Source organism: Protopterus annectens, chromosome 10.part0 (assembly GCF_019279795.1).
Source record: "Protopterus annectens isolate FY-2018-M chromosome 10.part0, PAN1.0, whole genome shotgun sequence".
NCBI classification, from domain to species: domain Eukaryota; kingdom Metazoa; phylum Chordata; order Ceratodontiformes; family Protopteridae; genus Protopterus; species Protopterus annectens.
The window spans coordinates 1,290,733,263-1,290,754,694 of record NC_056744.1 but is presented as its reverse complement, the minus strand read 5'-3'; positions in this window follow the sequence as shown (position 1 = coordinate 1,290,754,694).

Here is a 21,432-nt window from a genome sequence, read left to right as displayed (position 1 = left end):
CAACTGGGGCATTTTGCTTATACACCCACACACCTCTGTGATTATTTCACAAAAGAAAAACTGTTCTCCATGTTCATCTAGAATGGCAACATCATTGCTCCATAATAAAAATCCAAATCCACACTCATCTCTTAAAAATAGTATGCTCCATTGCAATGTTTAAATCTGCATGTGTTATTCTAAAGATGCACATACAGACACTACTAAAAATGCACTCTGCATGCATCCTTAAAGAAGAAATGTAAGCTTTGTGGCAGCCCTTCCAGCTAGTGGGCTCCACCAAGGCAGTGGGCCTGAGGCGACTGCCTAAGTTTAGTGTTTTCAATGTTAGACTGGAAAAGGTATATAACTGTTTCCAAACCTAACAAAAGCTCTGCCATTGCGGCATGGTCAAGATGGTGAGCAGTTAACAGCTCTATTCTTTTGCTCTGCTTATTTTTAACATTCCTGACATGATTTTTCATAATAAGATTAACATTTTTATAAATAGTTGATAAAGATATAATTATTTATCCTTTTAACAAATATATCCAAAAAATCAAAATTATTATTTTTTTTCCTGTCAAAGTTATATTAATAGACTTTATTTCATTTGAAATGAGTCACTCTAGAACTACTTCTCAAGAAACTGCTACAATCTATTTTAGCAGCATTCATGACCTATCATTAAAAATGGACAAATTAGATAAAAAACAGACAAAATAAAAGAAGAGGGTAAAAACAAATAGCTTTATTGAATGACATAATAAAACAGCAATCTCTTCAAATCTCTGACATAGAAGATGCAATGAATGACTTAGATGATAGAATGGCTGCGAATGAAAACCGTATGGAGTTTGTGCTCAAATAAAATATGCTCTTTTTGGAAAAAATAGAGGATTTGGAAAATAGATCCAGAAGAAATAATATCAGAATTTATGGTATCCCAGAAAAAGAAGAAGTAAAAAATGGTTCAATTCCTAAATAATTGGATACAGAAGACTATGAACTTACATGAGGTTTTGTCTTTTGGTATAAAGACAGTTCGAATATCTCTTTCTAACTCTTCTTTAAAGAAATATCCTTCATTCTCAAGGTCAGTAATACCTATTTTTTTCTTGTCAAGAAAAGGACTTGGTGTTAAAAAGTACTTGGGCTAATTCTCTCATAAAATTTAAAGTATAACCACTATTCAATTTGATAATGACTATTCTTCAAATGTTATAGCAAAGAGAAAAGCATGTATTCTCTTGATAAAAAAATTAAAGAAGCTCAACATCAAAACACATCTTAAGTTTTTCTGCAAAAATGAAAATCTTTTTGTCAGATGGACTGAAAACTTTTAACACTCTAGAAAATGCTTTGGAATATACAAAGAAAAATAACATTATTGACAAAGTGAAAGAAATGCACTGGAGCTTGACTTCCTTAAAAAAATGATACTAGAAATAGATGGTCAACAATGGACAAAAATTGTAAAAAACTGAGACACAAGTGAAAACTCTTATATTTTATTTGTTACTGCTCATAAATAATGATTCTCCTGATGCTTTTAAGTGATACCCAAAGTCCTAATTCTGGTATTACTTAACATAAGGTAAATTATTCATTGAATTCCCTTACTATCTACTTTTAGATGTTTACTTTAATTTAAAGTTAGTAGGATTGCTAACGTTATTTATTTATATATATATATATATATATATATATATATATATATATATATATATATATATAAACTGTAGGTTTAGTGTGTTGTAGAATCTTGAAATACTGAAATCTCAAATTTCAGTATTTTGAAATTCTATAGCCAAAAGCTTTAAATCCCAAAACCCCAGAAATGCATAATATAAAATCTCGAACCTATACTACAAATACACCACACACACATACACACAATGTCCCCCCACAATCAAACATACAATCCTAAACTACAAACAAGCAGGGGGGCAAGCCCCCCTGCACCTCCCATGTGGGGGGGCTGGACCCCCCCACCCCTACTTATATATACTAACTCCGAGATCACACAATCACACACACAAAGGTTACTCACATCCACACATTTCATAGTCCCTTGCACACACACATCACAGCCACAACACACACTAACATACACTAAAGCTTCTAACCAACACACTTACACATACATACTTACCTGAATTTACACCTATCCAGTCACACACTGTAACACCAGAAGAGCTATTTCAACATCTCCAAACTTCTGGATTTTGAATTTCGCGCTTCTTGGGTTTCGCGATTTAAAGCTTTCAGCTATAGAATTTTGAAATACTGAAATTTGGGATTTCAGTATTTCGAGATTCTATAGTGAACCCATATATATATATATATATATATATATGGGATCGGTACAGATCCCCGAAGGAACTTTTCACTGAAGCACAAACAGCCGAGCATACTTCCGCGAAACTACATTTTACCAAAAAAGCACTTTTGCGGAAGTATGCCTGCAGCTAGAGGGAGTTGTGGGGGAATGACTGTTGTGGAGATCATACTACGGTAAAGATAAAGGAATATTCCCTTTTCTTCACTGTAGTGTGATCTCAGAGTGGGAATATTAAAGTATATTTATTGGGTTTTTTAATGCACTTTAACGAAAGTACTTTTTCTGTGAAAGTGCTTTCGTTAAAGTGTGTTCGGTGATTGTGGATTTGGACTATTAAAAGTTTATTCAATAGTCCTAGATCTATATATCTATATCTATCTATATATATATATTTATATATATATATATATATATATATATATATATATATATATATATATGTATAAATAGATATAGATAGATATAGATAAATATATCACTATTTGTGATGTTGGTGATGGGAATCTCACAGTAAATCAAAATAAATTGTTATTGGTCTAGGGTATACCTTATAATGGTCAGTGGTGTTTGTTGGGTTATTAGTCTTGCTCATAATGCATTATATTTATTTCTTGTCATTTGATGTTTATCTTTTTTTTTTATTTTTTTTTTTTTGTTCTTGTTTGCTTTTGGTCATGGGTTTGTGGTGTAGTGTAATTTGTTATATGCACTGCTGATGTTAGATGAAAATGTGCTGCTTCTTTAGTAATTTTGCTGTTAAATGCATTTATTTTTAAATCCACGATTACCTTTTAGTAGTTGCAAGATTTTTCAGATGAATAAACCACTAAACTTATGTTGTTTTCTCACTGCAATCATTTAAGGGATTCTTAGTTTTTTTAATTTTGTCATGAGCTTTTTGTAAAATAATGACAACTTGCATTAAACGCACTAGCGGATATGCATTAAAAATTAACTCTGACATTAGTTTTTCAACCTGGATGTACATAAGTTGGAATGTTAATACAGAATAGGATTGTATTCATGATGTTTTTTGCTTATAAAGATTAGGTAGATAAAGAATAGTGCATTTAATTTATAATATAAAAAGTTTAGTAAACATGGTTAATAGAAATTGAATTTAAAGGTGCAACTTAAATGCTTTATATTATGGAAATTGTAAACAGGAATGATGAGTTTGTGCTAGTGCTTTATTTAGTGGATCTTCAAAGATACAGACTTTTTTTCTTCTTATTATTTTTATTATATAGATGTGTTAGCTATATTGGTCATACGTTTCTTGTTTAAGCCGACACTTCAACATATGAGCATAAGTAGTCTAAAATATATTATAAATGTTTCAGTCAATATTAAAAGCTTGTATATTTGAAATGCTGATCAGGAGAGAGTATAAACAATACTTTAGATATTTCACAAGAGAATATATGGTTAACAGGTAAAGCAGAAATTGAACAAGAGTTAAATATAAAGAAGTAGGAAGATGGGAGGGGGAAAATGGGTCATTGTAGCGTCACACAGTTAAGATGGGTTGTGGTTTTGAAGTATTCTAATGTTTCTCAATGGTTTCAGTGTTTATGGAACAAATCATGAGAGAGATTAGTAGAGGTAGTCAAATATAAAGGTTGATTGGTTACTGTAGTAGACTGATGGCTGATTATGTAAAAAAGAGTAATAGTGTCTTGCTTTATATGGTATAGAAAGAGGAATACACATTAGTGTATATGATGTGCCATTATAGATGCACTTCAATGGATTTATATAGTTACCCTCCTAGTTAACTAGATTATGCTTTGCAAAGGATATTCTAGTGGTACAAATGATACACTAGACATGCCAATCCTCTGTATAGATGATATTTAATATGGTAATAACCCACATATGACATGGGAATCAAATCATCTCCACCACTTTTTTTTTTTTGAGATGACCCAAGAATCCCATCTGAAATTAGTGCTTTTATTCTGCTTTTAATAGAACCTCTTCAGAATCTATTAAAAGCAGAATAAAAGCCACTAATTTCAGATGTGATTATTGGTTCTTGCTCCTACAGTTTGAGAAGTTTGTTTTTTGTTTGTTTTATTATATTTCCTTGAGCAGTTTTAGTTTATTATTATTTTTCAACATGGAAGGATGTGAATCTTTATTAATAATTTTATAAGGTGACAAACTTGTGATAGACATCCAATAGAGTGGACTTTTACTCATATAAATATATATTAATATAATGGTTGCATAGTTGTTGAGGTGATTTTTTTGATTATTTGCTAATTGTTATACATATTGAATATGATGTATGTACACATGGTTGATTGTTTTATATGATAAAAATGCATTTTACAGTAATGTTATAATTCCAGTAGGGTTTTACCTTTATTTCACATGGATGTTTTATCAATATATGTTTATTTCTATTCTTTGAGAACTAAATAATAGAAATCTTGAGAATGATTATACTAGCTAAATTTCCCATTTTCCACTACATGTAAAGTAGTACATCCAGGTAGTAAATTATATATATATATATATATATATATATATATATATATATATATATATATATATATATATATATATGTATATGTAATGCTAAAAGTTTAATCCAGAGAGATCATAACATACATGGCAGTAATTGCTGAAATATTATTTTTCTACTGAAAATATCACTGGGTCTACTATTACATGGGCAGCTTTTTGCATTGTTTTACCTTGGACTGACTTTATTTATATTATTTGTATACAATATACATTTGATTTGCTTATTGCCAAGGGGAAAATGTGAAACTTTGCTTTATTTCAGTATAGTAAATGTATATAATAAATATATTTTTATTTTTGTTGTATTGAACAGATGTTCACTAAAAGTTTTTAAAATGTTAAATATAAATTGTTATATCTGTTATAAACATATGCCAGTACTCTCAATAGTTTGCACTACATGTGTATAAGTTCATTTATTTTAAGAAGCAGATGCCTTTGTTTGACATTTTGTGTTGATAATTAGTGATGTCGTTGAGTAGTTTGTATGATTGCTTCATCAAACTAGGAATTGTTAATTCCATGTTAGGGTGCAGTGTTATTAACTTATCACAATATTTGATAGTTGTTTTTGTGGTTTTGTCCATAACAAGATGTTTTAAATCTTTGTTTTCCATATTCATATTAGTTTCTCATCTATTAATTGTTATAATTTATCACATCAATGCCACGTTATAAACAATTGCCATTAAATGTTAATAGTTTGAATAATCTCTTAAAGACGGGTAGTCTATTTAACTATTTAAGATTACATAATGCTCATGTAGTTTTTTTTTTACAAGAAACTCGTTTACTTGACAATTAAATAAATAGATTAATTACAAAAGAATATTCAATCATAGGTGCTTCTTACTTTAAATTTAAAAGAAGAGGTACACTTATTTTATTGAAGAATTCCTCTGTAATGCCAACAATAGTCAATAATCTGATAAAAATTGTATGTTGTGTCTTGTGGTAGCTGAAATTATTAATAGAATATAAACCTTTGTTAGCTGTTATTGGATACCAGGAGTTGGAGCTAAAACTGAAAAAATTAATTTAGACATTATCACTTCATTTATGAATGGAGAGGTAATTGTGGCAGGTCATTTCAATTGCATTTTGTCAGAAAAAGACTACTTGTAGTAAGAAGCATAGAATTTTATTATCTACTAAACATTTATTATTTTTACTAATTCAATTAATTTTAATTTTATATATATATATATATATATATAAATATATATATATATATATATATATATATATATATATATATATATATACACACACACACACATATATATATATATATATATATATATATATATATATATATAGATATATATATATATATATACATATATATATATAGAGAGAGATATTTCACTCATTACTCTGATAGGTTTGGAGCTTAAACTAAATTTGATAAAAATTTTATTTCTAATGGTTTGCTCTCATGTATTGGCGATGTGTCAATAATATTTTGTCTTCTGTCTGACCATAAGGCAATTTTGTTTTGGTTTACACTAAAATCCAATAAACAAATTTATTGTAATAGACTCCCAGCATACACTGTTAAAATTAAAGGTTTTAAAGAATGTTTTTTTTTAAATGAGATACATCAATATTTAGAAATAAATGATAATAGAAAAGTTTCTGATGTTATTCTATGGGATTCATTAAAAGCGCATCTTAATGGTAGAATTACCAACCAGTACACATGAAAAAAAGGAATGGGATAAGGATATTCATATTTTACAGTCCAAAATAGATAAATTAAATTTATCTTTAAAACCAAATGATACTGTTTATCATGCTGAATTGAAAACTTTGAATTCAAAATATGTTGAGATAGTAAATTATAAAGTTGCCATTAATGTGGAAAAAATAAAATGTCATTCATATTCCTACAAATTTACATATATTAACTACTAGAGCAAAAATAAGTGAACTAAACCACTGTAAAGAAATCACTTGTTAATATGGAGGCAAAAGAAGAAAAGTAATAGAGTTAAATGAAATCCTGGAATGTTTTAGCAAGCATTATGAAAATGTTACTAACATAAATAATAATTTAATTAATAATTTAGTAGAAGCCTTTTTAAAAGATAATATACATCAGAAACTATATAGAGAGCAAGTTAGAAAACATGATAAATCAATTTCATTAAAGGAAATTAAAGATCAAATTAGAAAATTAAAAAAATAATAAAGCACCAGATATTGATGGAATTATACCTGAATTATATAAATTAATGCCAGATAATGCAGCAATATACTTTTAAAAACATTTTAAAAATATAATCCACATTTAATGTTGCCACATCCTGGAGATTTCCTCTAATATCACCTAATTTAAAGCAAGATAAAGAACCATCGTTATGTTCATCCTAGAAACCTATTTCACATTTAAATGTAGATTACACATTTTTATGTCTGTTTTAGCTAATGGAATTAATTTAATTTTACCAAGCATACTTAATGGTGATCAAATGAGATTTATTTTAAACCGACAGGTTCATAATAATATAATTAAGCGTATTATATTAATTGATTTTACTAATAATAATAAAACTTTCACTCATAAGTTTAGATTTTGGAAAGGCTTTTGATCCAGTGAATTGGTTATACTTATATAAAGTTCCTATACATTTTCATTAGAGTTTATAAATGTAATCACTCAACTTTATAATATTTCTTATCCCTTTGTTAAAACAGGATCTTATCTTTCTAGCTCCTTTACAGTTCTAAAGGGTAATAAGACTGTCTTCTGTTGTCTTTATTATTTGCTTTGGTTATAGGATCATAGGAGGTTACTAGGCTAATGGCCCTGGGGCCCTAATAGGCTTAGTCAAGAGTTTATCCCCAAAAAAGAAACCTCAGCCACCGCCTGTTGTCCCTGTCAATGAGGGACAAAGGTGGAACCCCTGGAACAAATTTGTGGTTTCCCATCCACTCATCAAGATTGTGCTTGAAGGGTGTCAGTGAGGTACTCTGTTTGACATGTATGGGAAGAGATGGTGCAGCCTCTGGGAGAAAAACTGTCTCTCCAGCAGGTTTTGTTGATGTTGCACATTAGATTTAGGTGTTTTGAGCAGATAATACTTGGAGTTAGACTTACAGACATGGAACATCTCTAGTAGGGCAGGGTCTGAGATTGCCTTGTAGGCGAGATACAGATCACCTCTGAGCAATCTGTACAATATCGAGTAGAGTGATAACTATTTGAGCCTGTCTGCATAGGACAGGTGCTACAGGCCATGGATTCTCTTTGTGAGGTATTTCTGTGGTCTTTCCAGATGGTGCAGATGTTTGGAGAGGTACATACCAAACGGGGGTTATATTCAATTATTGGCCTAATGAGGGAAGAGTACAGAGAGGTGATAACCTACTTTTTTCTGGATGCAATCCCTTTACTTATGAGATGAACCAAGTAAAAGTCTTTTCTGACCACTGCCGCTACATGATGATCGAATGTGAGATTGTTATCAACCTGAGTACCCAGGTCTCCCACCGCAGGTTGAGTACTAAGAGGGTTGCTGTTGATGGGGTAATCAGTAGGGGACATGTTTTTGCCAAATGGTATGATAATACTTTTTTTGCATTTAACTTAAGGCCATGACATTGGCACCAGTCATGTGTTGCTGTGAGACCCTCTTGCAGTATGTTAACATCATTTGGGGTGTCAATGACAGCACCCAACTTATAGTCATCTGCAAACCTGGTCAGCCACAGGCCCTTTGTCTTTGTCTGGACCTCTGAGAAATAGATTCCATACTGTAGGAGTCCCAGGACAGAACCCTGGGGAACACAACTAGTGACAGGACTGCAGTCAGAGGTGGTGGCCCCTATTTTGACCAGTTGGTCCTATCGGTGAGCCAGTTGGACACCCACCTGATGAGATAGGGATTTATACCAAGTTTAGTTAGCTTTTTGATGATGCCCGAGTGAGGGATTGCATCAAAGGCTTTGGCCAAGTCAAGGTAAGCTGTATGTGCTGACTTTCCCTCATCAAGAACCTTGGTGACAGTCTCAAAGAAGTCAACCAGGTTCAACAGGCAAGATCTGCACCTGACAGATCCAAACTGGGTGGGGTCAAGTGCTTGGAGATTGCCTATATCCTTGTCTATGAGATCAATAATAATAATATGCTCCATGGCCTTTATAGATCAGACTTGTTAAGCTAATAGGGCAATAGTTTCCTGGGTCAGTAGTGGCACCACCTTTGTGCTAGGGGATGACCATGGCAGTTCTCCACTCTGCTGGAATGAAGCCAGTAATTAGGCTGTAGTTGAATTGGATACTCAATGGTGAAACTAGTTCTTGCTGTAGATGGTGCAGAATACAGCCTTGGATACTATCAGGTCTCATGTAAGCTGTGTTCTTTGCCTTGGATAGGGCTTTTAAAACTTAATCCATGGAGATAAGGTAAAGGACAAGTATCGGGAATTTTGAATGGGCCATTGTGGGGGGATGGAGGGGTGAAGTTTGCACTGAACCTATCAGCTAGCAGGTTGGCTAAGTCAGCAGGATCAGAGTAAGTGGTACAATTAAGTACTAATTCGGAACAAACCTGGGCTTTGCTCTGGAGGTTCCTGATGTAGCTGAAGAAGGCATTGTGGTTTCCTTTTGTTTCAGAGGCTAGTTTCAATTCATAATTGGCTTTGGGGGATTTCACTAGTGATCTAATTTGCTTGTTGAGACTGAGGAGGGAGTTTGGAATTTGTTCCATTTTTATCCTTAGACAACAGTTTCTTCCTTTTGTTGTGAAGCCTGTTGCTAGAGGATGTCCACCAGACAGGTTTGTATTTCCTTGAGTAGCAGGTTTTAGTTCTGTTGGGTATGGCTGAATTCATGCAGTTGTACAGGTGCTTGTATACTGCACTGAAGTACTGTTCAGCATAGTTGTCTGCATCTTCTAAGGGGGTCATTGGTGTGAAGCTACTGATACCCTCCCTTAAGAAGTTTTAGTCAGCTTTTGAGAAGTTGTTTAGCCTGGTTAAAGCTGGGAAGGTTGAGTGGGATAGAAACTTTGAATGAGACAGACCAATGATCTGATCTCACCAGGGAAGAACATTACTATGGGAGTGGTGCAGCAGTCACCCATGTTGGCGAGAACCAAGTCCAGAATGTTATCTCCCCTTGTGGGGGATGAGATGAGCTGGTCTAGTGTGTTAGACTTGATGAAATCAAGGAATTATTGGGTGAGTGCATTAGTGCAGGAATAGTTCACCCAGTCTATGGTGGGGTAGTTGAAGTCACAAAGGATCAGGGTGTTAGGGGCTACCTTGATGAAGGAAAGTAAGTCCAGGTAGGAGGAGTGGGTGCCCTGAGTCATGGAGAGGGGTCTATAACTGGCTATAACTTGGGTGGATGTCTTGCCAACTGTGAGTTACACCTGGAGTAATTCCAGTGCATCATGCTATCAAACCAGTCTGGAGGTGTGCCTTTCCTTAATGAAGATGGGGACTCCACCACCCTTAGTCTTTCCTACCTTGTTTTAGGGTCAGAAAATGTGGAATGAAGTATAACCTCATAAGGCAGGGGTGCACTCTACAGCCCTGAACCAAGTTTCCATGACTGCACAGACATCGGCATCTTCCAATGTGAGGAGATCCTCCAGTGAGTGCATTTTCAGGTTAAGGCTCCTAGCATTAAGCAGCATGACCTTCAATTTGCTTTTTGACAGATCTTTTATGTTGGAAGATTTGCATTTGGGACATAGCCTAAAAAAGGCACAATGGTGGAGGCAAAAGCCTTGGCCAAGATCCGGAACCCCAGGGATGACAGGTGGAGGCCATCTCTGGCAAAATATTGAGGCCTGTCAACCATGTCATCCCAGGCAGACAGATACTGGATCCCCTTGGAAAGACACCAGAAACTAAACCAATTGTTGAAGTCAATTATTGTTTGTTGGTATTGTGGTATCATTCTTGGTGAAGGTAGGATGCTGCGTAGGGCTAGGGTCATACCTGCCTGGGACACATACTGAGAGAGCTCAATCATTTTTCTCTTCATATAGCCCAGGGAGGTACATCTCAGGTTATTCACACCAACATAGAGTCTTTTGTAAAAACATATCAGATCAAATCAAAATATTGTTGGTATTTCAATATATGATAATGTCACTTCCAAATATATAGCTTTTTGCAGATGACATGTTACTTACAATTGGCAATACTGAAGACTCATTAATTGATGTTGTTAATGGTATGCAAGATTTTGAAACATTCTCTAGTCTATGTTTTAATAATAAGATAAACATTTTATTAATTAAAAAATGTTAAATAATTCAACTAAAAAGCACAGTCATTTTTATTGGGATAACACAGAAATTAAATATCTTGATATTATGGTAACATCAAATTGTAAGGACTTACCCCAGGATTCAATAAACTATGTGTAGGCTGTTTAGAGACTGCACAAAGTGTATCCATGTACACAGCCACAGAGTGCCATTGCTAGTGTGTACTGCATATTCATGATGCTCACCACACCTAAGGGAGGTTGAGCAGTGAGTCCCAGTAACACTGGCCACGAAACTTCGCAGAACAGCACTGATAATGAATCCATGTAAGCAGTGATGGTCCGTCCTCATCACACATCAGCAAAAGAGTATGCAGTACATCCACCCATCCCAAATAACTATCTGAAATCCACAAATCTTCTCCCATCATGTGTTATTTTATTTTTTTTTAGTCTTCCCGCATGTTTGTGCAACACAAAGTGGTGCTTGCATTTGCTTATTGTGTTTGCGCAATGAGACCACCCATGTATCAGACATGACCCGGACATCTAAAAATAGATCAGGAAGCTTTCAATAAATATAAGTGTACAATGTTGTGTGACACACAAACCCTGTAAGTGGAACTGCTCTATGCTCATGCATTGGAAGGCATAACAACTAGTAAAACAACAGTAATGATGTCACTACCCTTATGGTGACATGGGTAAAGTGTCAGACTAAAGTGCAGATGGTCCTGGGCTCCAATCCAAAGAATGCATATTTTTTATATGATGGGTTGACATTGCAGCGTATCCAAATAAATTGTTAATTTAAGGAAATAACCATGGAATTGTCTGGGGGATGGTTTCTCCAATATTTTAGAAAAAGATGTGTGCTGCTTAGTATCGCTCAAATATCAGTTTGGTCTTATACATATATTTATACACTATAGGGTTTGCACGATAGTAAGTGGCATGCAACATTTTCAAATGTATCAGCTTGTATACAGTGCTCACTGTCAGCACGTGCAAATGGTGGAAAACCATGGTATTTAAAGGGGAAATACCGGGAATTGCACTTTATACATTGAGGTTTGACTTGTGCAGCAATGGCCGGAGCAGGTGAAGGTGAGCGCTTTAGAGCACAGCAATGGGGTGTCCAGGAGTTCAAGGTTTTTATCGGGCTCTTGGTTAGGGATCATGGCCCACACCTGTTGCAGGAGGATTATACTGGCACCCACTACAAAGTGGAAGCCTGGGATAGTTTGGCAAGGGCACTTAATGTAACTGGTATCCTCCACACCAGTGAACAATGTTGTCACCACAATGACAACCTCTGTAGGAGAAAAAGGGATACCCTTGATCAGTAGATCAGGGATTGCCAGGTGGGGAACACCCCACTGATATGTAAGTATACTTTACATGTATTACTTGACAATATTGAAGCTTGGTATGGTAACCACTGGTATTCATTACTGCTTTTTATTTTCCCTTTTTTCACAGCTGCAGAAGAGAGGGTCTTGAATGTGAGGTCCCACACTAGGTGACTGGAGTGGATAAGACAAACATGTAGTAAGTAAGAATAATTAAATAAAGCACTCTTATTGCAACCTTAACAGTTATGGATGGACTATTAGCTATATAATACTATGTTATGATTTTGGAAAAGCATATCTGTACAGTACCTTTAAATTCTACTTATATTTGCTGAAAATCCAGATTTAAGAATCGCTATTTTGCCCTGGTTATTAAGAATCACTATTTTGCCCTGGTTATTGTAGGGTTCACGGTTGTCTGGCAAGTACGTAATGTAGACATAAATAAATAAATGAGTGTGGAAACGTTATGTTAACTCAAATTCTATGCAACTTACCATGTGTGTAATAGCAAAATTTGCAATATGTTCCTAATTATGGGTTCTTGTACACCCAATATGTAATGATATGTCCAGATATCTTGCTCAAAAAGGTGGAGAGGTGTGGTCTGAAATGCAAAGCAACAGTTGCACCTTCTCAGATAACAATTACCATGAGTTTATAAAGTTTAAAAAGGAGTGTTTGCATTATGTTGTATTTCAATGGAAAAGTACATTATTACAGTAGACACTGTTTGTGGGTTCTAATACCACACTCCCCAGATATATAAATCATCTGATTACAATACTGTGTTAGCTTTTCATCAATAAAACTTACAGCACTGTTATGTAATCAACATTATAACATTTAAAATGCCAACCCCCACAAGTGTGGCTTCAATGGCCTGCTGTCACATGTAATCACTGTACATTTAGTCCAAGTAATAAAGGAATTTCTTAGCAGCTGTTATTGTTTAAAGAAGACTGTAACTGGAAACAATAAAGTTATTTTTGAAAGCTTGTTGTATAATGTGTGAAGTTGCTAATGTTCTCCTTTTTTCTCTCACCCCACCCCATATCTTCTTTTGGTTATTTATGTAGTACTTATTTTTATTATGATTTATTTCTTATTATTACAATAATATTTCATTAATCATATTTACATTATTATATCATTTTTACAACCTTTTATGTTTTGTTTATGTATTATTTTATCTTGTGTTCATGCTAACTTTCATGTATCAGTCTGTATTAATATTATTTTTTTATAATTTTTGTTATAATTTTTTTCTTTTTGTAAAGTCCTTAAATTTGTTTCATGTTTTATTTAATTTTGGTTCCTGTTTTTTCTTTATATTATTACTACAGCACAACAGGGTAGGCCGGTTCCTGGTGATTCGCCTATGCTCAATCCACCAGCTGCAGCACCAAGGCCCAGCACTTTTGGGCTGCCATCTGTTGGCACTCCCTTTGCTACCCCTGCCCTACCTGGACCCTCAGGTAAATCTGGCTTAAGGGCCAGGTGTGCATTCCCCCTAGGAGAAGAGGAGGGAAGGGTGGTTACATCATCCATGTGGAATTGTCAGATGTGGTGTGTAGGATTGTGCACCAGGCTCTGGACACATGTCTATACCTGATGAAGAACATGCTGTCCATCCTTGTATGGCACACAGGACGTAGGCCAAGACATTTGCCACTACAGCCACTGGTGCAGTGATTGAACAGTGCTGACAGTTGAGGGGCTGAGGACTTGAGTCACACTGTTACCATGCTGATGTCCATGGGACCTCATTTCCTCCACCCCCATCCCAACCAAGGTATTCACCCCCTCTTCTGTCATTCATTGGCACTGTCCTTGTCTTGTTTGTCTGTAAATGCTTCCTCACCTTCCCAACTTGCCTGTCCCAGACTTGCCTATGTCCCTCACTTAACATTCCATGCTCTCCTTTAAAAAAAAAAAACAAAAGGGCATCTGCCCCCCCCCAAAAAAAAAAAAATATATATATATATATATATATATATATATATATATATATATATATATATATATATATATATAGGTTTACTATCACAATGCCGACGTGCAATTGCACGGCTATGAAGTATTCGAACAACAGATGTTCGAATACTTCATAGTTCGGCAGGTGATATGAGTGAACGGTATCATTGCGAATGGACTGTGCATTCGCAATTATAACGTTCGCTCATGTGAGGGGATCACGGTACAGTGTGGTTAGGGAAATACATCCCTTTCCTCACTGTAATGCAATCTTAGAGTTGGAATATTAAGTTAGGGGGGTGTGGGGGGTGCAGGGGGGCTTGCCCCCCTGCATAACTGTGAGTTTAGGCTAGTTAGGTAGAGAGTTACGTGACGGGTGGGAGTGCTGCAATACACAGCTGTTTTCGACATTAGGGTTGTTGTCTGAAACATCATTTCCGATGTTTAAATTCGAAAATTCAGACACGTTTTATTCTGATTTTCGAATTTATGATAGTAAACCATATATATATATATATATATATATATATATATATATTGTCCCATACATACATCTCCATTTTGCAAATATGTGTACCTGACACACCTAATGTGATCTAATTGGCTTCACAATCAATTATGTTGTTCTCACCACTCTTTCTGGAGGTGGAAGTCCAAATACGTCTTAAAATATGTACATGTGCCGAGTTGTTACTGCTGAAGAAATGGATAGCTATGGTTATTCCCTACACCCTTCCTGCACATTCCTACCTTCCTGTCACTTTTTTTTTCCCCCTGCTTGCTCCCGATTTCACCACTGTCATATCATCCCCTGCTTAATTGTGAGGTCACCAGTGGTGGGCCTGCAGCAGAAGAACCCTTAAGCACCACCGAAGAATTCCTGGCAAATATTGCCAGCCAGGGAAGTGCCCATCATGTCCTTGACATGGGTGCCACTCCTGCTACTCAAGATGAGCATCCAGGTAGGCTATGTTGGATCATCAGTAGAATACGTTTTCAGTCAGTCTATAATGCTGTAAATAGTTTTATTATGTGGCAGGTTGCTTTATTGGTGGGGTGTAAGTCAGACAGCTGCAATGTCAGGTCCTTTAAATGCCATAGAGGGATTCCTGGTACACATCTACACACAGGACAGCTCTCAGTCATCCTTGTGCCAATATGTCCTGGATGTGGGTGCCACTCCCGCATCACATGTGGGGCTGCCAGGAATGCCTTGTTACATTATCCTGAAAATATTTCTGCATTTTGTCATAAGTGTATATAGTTGTGTCAAGCCATATGTGTGTTGTTTTGGGGTATTTCAGATAGCTGCAGATTTATGCTCATGAGAAGGATGCTAGCCACATTCCTGATAACACTTATTTTAGCATGCATACAGATGAGTAAACTATAACCCCTGTTGTACATTTAAATGTGTATTGCTATTGCCATTATGTCTTCTTTTACTTTTTCTAGGACCATCAGGGATTCAATGTACAAGGGCTGCAGCAGTACGTACTACGTTTTTTCCCTGTGTATAAATATATATATATATATATATATATATATATATTTTTTTTTTTTTTTTTTTTCCCAACATATTTGCTACACTGTCCTCTCAGGCCTGCTGCATGCATTTAAGTACTGTTTGTATACCTATCCACTGCACATGTTTTTTTCCGATTGTCAAGGTTTGTAATCATCTTGTGGGCCTGTATTTAAGATCATAGTAACTGAATGTCAGATTGCTGTAAAGTCAGTAATGATAGCAAACATTAAGTTATATCATACAAATCCCGCATTTAAACTGCATACCCTTCAGACATGTCATGGTGAAACAAAACTTGTTACTCCATCAGTTGTATATGTTTTTTTAGAAGCATATTAGGTAACATTTGTCCATATTATTTAGCCTTTGTACAACCACTATCTATGGCTTTGTCCACACTTCTTGCTATAAGTGGTTGACAGGTTTAAATGTCTGTAATAGTGATAGCAGTGTAAACTGCAGAAAAGTAGTGCAGGTATTAATGTTGTCCTGTTTTTTTATTGCCACAGGTAAACACGGCAGTAGTGCTGTGTCCCCTGTCCCACCTGATGTCAGTATTTCATCAGAATCTGATGATGATGGTGGCCAAAGTGAGGCACACTTGGGAGTTGCAGAGGCTGAATCTGACACAGAAGTTGACATCCAGCACCCAGACTCAGGATCCCTGAACACAGCCAGTATGCCTAGACATATACAGTCCACTGAGGCCACACATAGTGGACAGCTGGAGGGTGAAGACATAGACCAGGGAAGTGCAGCTACCATGGCTGCAGTGCCTGTTGACACTGTCCATAACCAAACTGTTGGCGAGTTGCTATTCAGGCAGATTGATAGGAGTGCTCATCTGAGGTCTGCTATCCACCCACCACCTGCTGCAGGTGTGTCTTCACTTGTCACTTGATGTATATATTGGGCTGTAATGGAGGCACAGGCACCTTCAAAACATCACTCCAGGAAAATTCTCAGGGTTTTAGATGTGGCACAATCTGACATCCGAGACTGCCTCTACAGTGTTGTTGATGCACTGATTAGTTCAATGACACATATGAATGGGATGTGGCAGTGAGAGAGCACAAAGCATCTGTCATGGAATGCACATTGTCTGTTTTGGAACATGTATTGGGAGGGGAACATCAACCTTATAAGTGTAAATCAGCAACTACGTCTGCTGAGAGCCATTGGGGCTGTGCACGATCAATCTCCCATAGTGGCAGTACATCCGCTTCTCCATCAGAGAGTGTGCTGTCCACACCCAGATGTAGCATGCCATGAAGTCATGTTTCTGGTAATTCCTGTGATGGGAGGATGTCCAGCAGACATCAGTCATCCTCAGGGAGTAGCACACCATCGAATCTTGGGTGTGGAAGTACCAGTGCACAGGGTATGATGATACATGTTTGTGCAGTTATTATAACACCCATGGCTTTGTCAGCAGCCATTAGTGGCACAGAGGTGTTTTGCCACACATCCTCTGCTTTTTATTGGGCCTTTTGATATCTATATGGCAAAAAAAGAGAGGAGACAACACCGACACATCTGTTACCACACAGGTGATAGGTCAATTACTTGAGGTGAAGTCTCCCACTTTGGCTGAGTATTGTTGGTCTATGATCCAATTTGCAACCCACCTGTTAATAGAAAGTGTGTTATTCCCCTTGGTAAGTTTCTCAATGAGAACTAATGTTGGATTGCATTGAAGTGCCTGGCCAAGACAAGATAGAATGAGTGCACAGCCTTGTATATGTCTCTGCTCACAGTCTGAATTTCTCACAGTTTTTGCATGCACAAGCTACTCATGGGTACAACTAACTGGAACATATCTATTGTTTGGAGGTCACCTATGTCTTTTTTGTATGAGATGCATACATATTGTTTCTATTGCTTTAAATGAATGTTGAATACAGTTATAGGAGTATGATATCATTTGTATGTTGCCTATCCTACATTGTGTGGGTGTGAAATGGTCACTGTACTCCATTCAATTGTGGACCACAGCATTACTCAGACCGTGGATGAATATGGTGCCTAGTGCAGTAGCTCACTGATGCAGCACATGAAGAACACAATCCAGAATGTCACGGGGTCCCATGGATTCTGTGTTCCATGTATTGGAGTGAACAGTGATAACTTGCTTTATGTAGATACCATGGTTTGGAGGTGATAATGCCAAAATGTAGTAAGCTTGGTGTTGTGAGGGGAGACACTTAACAGCCACCTGTGTCTGCTAGCAGGTTTGGAATTTACAGTGGATCAGTGTGTGCAATCTTCTTCTTCTTTCAGCGTTTCCTAGTTAGGGGTCGCCACAGCAGATCATCTGTCTGCTCATGATTGGCAGTGGAGTTTTACAGTGTCGAGTTGCCAGCCCAGTGCCCAACCTTCCACAGAAGGCACACAGATGCACACACTCACACCTAGGGCCAATGTTTAGAGTGTCCAATCCACCTACTGCATGTCTTTGGGATGTGGGAGGAAACCGAAGCACCCAGAGGAAACCCACGCGACCACAGGGAGGACATGCAGACCCCGCACAGAAGGCACCCCAGCCGAGAATCGAACCTGAGAACCTCTTGCTGTGACGTGGCTGCCCTTGGATCAGTGTGTGCAATACTATCCAGAATTACTTCAATATACATCTGAGTACTATATTTTATTTTGCAGATGTAAATAATGACAGGCTTATGGTTATGCCTGGCTATGTGTCATAAATTATTAGACCAAAATGAATTGACACACCAATAAACTGTTAAAAATAAAACATAAAACGGAGCAGGCAGACGGACACTTTAACTGAACCAAAATGGTTTTATTATAGTAAAAAATGAGCGCTCTCATTTACACAATGTTAAACTTCATCAGACAACTACACTGTGTACCACTTACATTTAAAAAAAGCCTACCAATACCCCACAGAACTGGAAATGACATCAAATTGTCTTCAAAATACAAAAAATAGAGAAAATAAAAAATAATATATAATATATAAAAATATCCCCTTTCAAATCAATCTATTAACTACAAATGCTATTATTAACAGTAATATTAGCAGCAATGCATACCTAAAATACATATATAATTATAAATACATAATAACAAACCCTCTAAATATCAACACTGCCACAATGAGGTACTGGAAATGCTTTCAGTTTTAATGGCAACACGCAGTTGCATGCACAGATTAATAGCAAAAATGCATTTGTTTGGAAACCACCACCACTCAAAGACTGGTTGTCAATAGGTGGGGATTTCATTAGCAATATTCCAGTACCCAATAATGTAGAGCAGTCCCTAAAACAAAAATTAAACAACTCTGACAGTAAATTATTTAAAACAAAGAAATTGCAGCTTGAAAATATGTATTTAAGAGAATGTATACAGATTGGGGTGGTACCAAAAGGCTTATGAATATGGCGCTATCCTACAGGCTTGAAAGTGAATTTACCACTGCACATAGAGCTGCTGCAAATATTTGATCAGCACGGGTTTAAGTTTTTGGAACTGCTGATTAAACATAACCAAGATGGAGACTGAATTAATGAAGGATGTTGACTATGAAAGGTATAGATTCGAACATCAAAGAATCTATACCAGTATTGAACATGATTTATCTGAGCTTAAAGAAAATAATCTTAGGAAATTAAGTATGGATAAGCAACAATATGCAAAAAATCAGGCTTATCCAAGACCTCCTAATGGACAGCTACCAGAACAACAAATTATAAATGACAGTACAGTTGTTATTGAGAATAATGTGTGGCAGGGAATGAATACAGGTAATAGGGGACATGCTCCACAAGTATACAAAAAACAGGTAAACTATGAAGAAGAATACCCCCAATTAAGAAGGTCAGAGAGACTCAGGGATAAGCATAATTATACTAATAACCACAATAACCAGTCAGATTTTTACACTCTGATGAGGAGGAATCAGTGGGGAGGGGGTTATGAAGGCTATTTGAACAGAAGGAAGGGTGGTTACCAGCATATGAGCAACTAATGGAACAAGATAATTATGACACGTCTCAAGTGATACTGGACAATTTGTATAATTATGATGGAAAAAAGCCAGTTATTGTGCTTAATGATGCAAAAGATTTTAAAGTATTTCATTTTTCTAGTATAAGTGTTAACACAGAAACTGTCAATTTGCTAAGTAAAGGTATGAATTTTGTTCTTCCTGCTCGAGCTCTAAATATAGCAACTGCGTTAATTGATTTGAAGTGGTTTCTGAGAAAACTGAATCTCAAAATATGTCTTGATAATAATGTAACACACAGCAAAGAATTTTCTATAGCCAGTAGTTATAACCCCCCCCCCCCCATCCATTGTTGCCTGTTTACGAGATGGTATGTGAATTGGACATAAGACAACTAAAAATAAAAAAGGAACATGGTTTAAGGATAATCTAACCAAAAATTAAAGAATTTCATTAACATATTTAGCTGAAAAAAATATTAGGGTATTGAAACCGGATAAATGGGGAGGTTTGGTTATTATGGATCAGTATGATTATAACAATCAGGTAGTAAATATTTCATCTACAGATACTTATGGACCTGTAACAAAAAATGAAGTGTTTATGGCTTTCAAAAAATTCCTAATATATTACAGGACATGTTTTTGGAGCGAAGGACTGATTTAGAGTTATATAATTATCTCACAATGATATCACCAACAATACCAGTAATGTTTGGAGCACCAAAGAAGCACAAGAGCATACAAGATCCTTCATTAAGACCAATAGTTGATGGTAGAAATTCAGCAACATATGCTTGTGATAAATATTTGGCTAGAAAGTTGGGGAAGTATGTTGAAAAAGAAAAACAAATTTGTAAGGACTCATGGCAATTTTTGCGGTTATTAAACATATTGAATATACGGATGAACTTATTTTTTAACTATAGATGTCAAAGATCTTTTCTCTGTAATTCCACAAAACAGGGTATATTGGATATTAGCAAATACCTTTATGCACATGGAGTGTCCCAAGAAGAATTAACTTATATGTGGATCTCTTTGAAATAGTTCTATACAATAATTATATATTTTTTGAGGGGAACTATTATTTACAAAAAATAGGGGTAGCGATGGGCTCTCCTTGTAGTACAGTTTTTGCTAATTTGGTTATGATTTGTTGGGAAAGAAGGTTTGTATTAACTAATGAGGAATTTAACAAGTATATTAGATTGTATTAACATTACCTGGATGATATTTTTATATTATGGACGGGTAGCAATGAGAGGATAAATCAGTTTATGGATTACCTTAACAGTATTACACAATTCTTGGTATTTACTTATAATGTAGGCCCAAATTACATCAACTATTTGGATGTAAATTTAAGAAAGAATGTTAGTAATATAATGTTGGTTTCCAGTATACATAGGAAAGCCACTTACTGAAATTCATTCCTCTATTACCAGAGCGCACATCTTATACATCATAAAAGATCAGTCATAAAAGGCTAGCTGGTCCGAGCAGCCAGGATG